Raw genomic sequence first — 4,889 nt, 5'->3', positions numbered from 1 at the left:
TATATATATATATATATATATATATATATATATATATATATAAGTAATAATAATGTTAATAAATTAAAAAAAAAAAAAAACAAAAAAGGGGGGAGCCGCTGTGGCTCCCCTTTTCTAATTTTGGTTTCCATGATTTATCCCACATCGGTGGGATAAGTGAGGAAGGGAGCCTTGAATAGGAGCCTCAAGGCTCCATTTCTTTCCAGTTGTTTGCCCAGCGGCCCAACGGCTGCTGGGCAAACCAAAAGTTAATTTTTTTTAATTATAAGGGCATTTTGCGGAAAGAAAATCTTTCCCCAAAACGCCATTGCAAAACGCTGCTAGTAGCAGCATTTTGCTACTTGGCGATTTGGAGTAGATCTGCTGCTCTAAACCGCCATTAACCAAACAACTTTTCAGCGTTTCGACTTTGGTCAAAACGCTGAAAAATGGCAGATCCGTCAATTTAAGGCCACTGTGTTATTAAATATCATATGAAATGCCAAACATCTTGTGCTCAGATGATATGTAGCGACTCTCTCATATGGGGGTATACATGAACATATACTATCAATTGTATTCAAAAAAACAAACAATATCATATGAATGAAATTTGAATTTATTAAAGATAATTAATAAATAATTTATAATATATTGTTACAAACAATGTAATTATTGAAAGACAAAAAATTGTATTAGACTGTGTCACGGATCTCAATAAAAATCAAAATAGAATCGTAAAAATATATTATATATAAGAATTAAAATTACAAAATATAGACATTGGCTCAAACAAAACCAAACTGACTTTTTTTTTTATTAAATCAAATTCATGTATAAATTGTTAAATACTTCCTTAAATACTTGTCTTCAACATGTCATGTTTAGTTACATAAGTATTCTTAGCAAAGAATGGAAACTGAAAAGAATTTGAAAATGCTCTCAACTCAACGGTTCTCTGAAGAACAAGATCTGCTTGAACGAAGTACGAAGAAATCCAAAGGGAATGGATCGAGATCTGTTCCTATGGAGTTGGAGACTTCTAATGACGTGGATGAGGAAGGGGCCCGGGAGTCAGAGCAAATCAGTGTGGTGGCAGAAACGCCTCATACGGATATGTCTATGGAGTTGGATGCCTCTACTGCGCACGAGACAGTGGTGGCGGACGGGGGCTCGGAATCGGAACAGTTAAGTGCGGTGGAAGAAACGCCTCAGACAGAAATGCCTGGGGTTGATTCGATCGTTCCTGAAGCAGAACCAGCTCTTGGGACCGTACTTCCTATGATCGCTCCTTCTGGTGACCATCTGCAAGGCCCCAATCTGGGGACTCATCAGGCTGAAGTTGAGGTTAGACAGCCCAGATCGTATCTTGACACCGTGGTGGGAAGTGGTACGGGAACGGCTCCGTTCCTAATCGCTGATGCTGGCGTTGAGGACGTAGCAGTAACGGACGACGAGGTCGAGGACGAATCCGTGGATGAAGATCTAACTTGCCCCACGATCAGGCTCTCTGCTCGTGAGAAAGAAAGGATCCGGGAACCATGGAGGCAATCGTTAATCATTAAGGTCATGGGGAGGAAGGTGGGATACGCATATCTTCTTCGAAGGCTAACTGCACTCTGGAGACCTAAGGGCCGTATGGATTTGATCGCGCTCGAAAATGATTATTTTCTCGTTAAATTTGGCCTTCTTGATGATCTTGAATTTGCAAAATTCGAGGGCCCCTGGATGGTTCTCGACCATTACCTGATTGTTAAGGAATGGATGCCGAATTTCGATCCGACCACTGATACTAATGATAGGGTGCTAGTGTGGGCTCGTTTTCGCAATCTCCCAGTGGAATATTTTAACCTGCTCAGCATGAGGAAGATCGGAAACAAGCTTGGAAAAATTATAAGAGTTGATCACACGACTAGCTTGGTGTCTAAGGGAAAATTTGCAAGGGTCTGTGTGGAAGTGGACATCACGCGACCATTAATATCTAGATTCACCCTAGAAGGTAAGGTTTGGCATGTTGCTTATGAGGGGATGCACTTGGTCTGTTTCTCGTGTGGCCTCTATGGTCATAGACAGGATTCTTGTCCCACGATACCACAACCAGACCCAGTCTTTGGTCAGGAGGAGAATAAACAGGTTGCGGAAAGGGTGGGCCAACAGTCCGTGCGTACTCCGACTTCCATGGGGAACTTCGATATTACTGCTCGGCCGTATGGTCCTTGGATGATAGCTCAACGTCGGGATAGGCGACAGAATGGCACATCGGCGGGGCAAGGCAGGCAAGGTGCGACAGGAGGGCCGTCAAGGCAATCTGGAAGTAATGGCGGCGGATTGAATGCAGGTGGCTCACGGTTTGCTAGGGAGGTGCCACAGGCTAATGCTGGATTGAGCAATGAGGAGCAATCAGATAGTCAAATTCCACCGCAGGCTGAAAACAGAGGGCGATCAAGGAGGGCCAATGTCATAGTAAGCGAGAAACAAATAGCAAATGACACCTCCAGTATGGGAGCTGCGCAAACAGCAGCGAAGGAGATTACTTAGGATCGACCAACGAGTTCGAGGGCCCAGCGGGCGGCTGAAGAAGATGAACACGTTGTCATTCGGGGTGAATAGGAGGGAAGGGTAGTCAGTTCGACCAGAGTTTCTTGATAAGTGCATATTTGATCATATATTTATCCCATATTTAAATCTATATTTACCACTTAATATTAATATTATGTTCATAATGGATCATAATTGATGAAAATCATATATAATTGAACATAATATTAATATTAGGAACTTTGTGTCATAATTGTTGTTAATTAGATGATTTAATCCTAATCTTATTGTTAATTAGGCAAAGTGGCGTGAGGATGGAATTCTTTGAAGACAAAAAATATGCAAAGTGGTAATAGTGTGATGAGCATGTGGACAAAAGGGAAGATGACAAAACAACTTGGTGGAAAGTAAAAAGTGGAAGACAAAAGGCATGAAATCATGGAAGGAAACATGGAGCATATTTGGGCCAAAAGCAAAAAGAAAGTGCAGAATTTCTGGAGGACAATAGGCGTCTGTCTGCGTCCTGAAACAGACGCCTATTGTCAATTTACACACTGCCCAAATTTCAGCACTTTCGCCGCGGCGAGAATTAGGCTCGCCGCGGCGAAAATCGTTGACCATGCGCGAGAATTCTGCAGTCCAAATTCCAATTTTGCCCCTGCCTTTGCCCAACTATAAATACCCCTCATTTCTCCATTCTTCAATATCCAATTTTCATATTAGATTAGTCCCTTTTCTCTCTTTAATCCTTTTCTACTCCTTTCAAAATGTAGACCTCCAAGTGAGGATTGTTTAGTAGTGTAGGAGTAGATTAGGATTTATTTTGTAATAAGAAGAGAGATGATGCAAGATTAGGAGCTTCAACCGTTGGACCGAGGAGAAAGCGATGAGAATTTCTTTCCCTCTTTTCCTTTACTTATCTTGAATTAATCTTGTATCTAGATGCTTGTTCTTAATTTATTTGGATTATAGATTGTGTTTATGTCTAGATTGTTGTTTGTTCTTATTTATTATGAATTGTTAGTTTAGCTTCTATGAGTTGTTGTGTGCAAGACTTGTTATTAAAAGTGTGTGATTATTGGATCCAATTACATGCTTGTTTGTTGTTGTGTCACGGTGAGAATCGGGCATGACTAGAACACTCTTGCCACACCTATGATTTATACAATGCGAGAGCTTGATAAATTGTAGGGGGATTTCTCGGCTAATCTTCGGTTCCTTCACTGGCGAGAGCGGGTTGGAATTTAGAAGTTAGCCAAAACGGTTCCTTCACGGGTGACAGCGTGTTGGAATCTAGAGGTTAGTTTAGGCTACCCCCTCACAACTTGTAGGATTAACTTGGGTTTGGGAATGTTGATTTGCTTAGGATCTTTAAAACGAGCCTCGCTTGTAGACTACGAGAGTAGATAACTTGCGGTTTGGCACACTCGGGTAGATCACGAGAGTGGCACCGGGGACTTTAGTGCATTTCCTCCATTCACAAGGGATAAAACTTCTTTTCTACATTTGTTTGACACATGATAGATATTGACCCGATCCATATCCTTACATATGTTGCATCTAATATATCTCTCTTCATTTGTTGTTTTTATTTTTGTTATTTAGTTTTGTTGTTATAACCATGTTATTGTCGAACTAGCTTCACAAGAATCAATCCGAGTTAGTGCTTGACCAACCATTCCCTGTGGATCGATAACCCCGGAATACTCCGGGTATTTGCGTGTACCTAAAAGCTACAACCATTTCTGCCGAGAGAACTCTGAAGGAAATCCCTGTTGATCCTAGGACGCTGACCCCGGAACATCATGGCGATCCTCCTGCGCGGCATGATGACGAGGGGGATGTGGTTATGGAAATTGAGGAACAGCAGGCGTTGTGGTCGACGGGAGCAGGGGCGGGCGGCCCCTCTGTTGGCGTTTGATTTCTTTGTTTCTTTTCTTGTGTTTTGTGTTTGTCCTCCTCTATTTTTTTTCTTGTTTTTATGAATTACATCATCTGGAATTGTCAAGGCGCGGGTGGTCGTGATTTCATCAGTGTCCTTAAGAATATTATTCAAACCCATAAGCCTGCCTTACTGGGTCTCGTAGAACCGAAAGTTTCGGGTTTTCATGCTGACGCTATCTGCAAGAAACTCGGTTTCTCGGATTGGGTCCGGGTAGAGGCTGTTGGCTTTAGTGGAGGCATATGGGTTTTTTGGAATAATTCTGTTCATATTTCTGTGGAATTCACTCACCCCCAGTTTGTTTTACTGCAGGTTAAGGAAGAAGGACATCAACCGTGGTTTTACTCGGTTATCTATGGTAGTCCTTCGCACCTTTTACGTAGGAGGCTCTGGGCGGAGTTATCTCCTGCGAAGTTGGGTTTTGCAGGGC

This window comes from Ipomoea triloba, chromosome 14, assembly GCF_003576645.1.
Source record: "Ipomoea triloba cultivar NCNSP0323 chromosome 14, ASM357664v1".
NCBI lineage: Eukaryota > Viridiplantae > Streptophyta > Magnoliopsida > Solanales > Convolvulaceae > Ipomoea > Ipomoea triloba.
Note: the sequence above shows the minus strand (reverse complement) of the source record.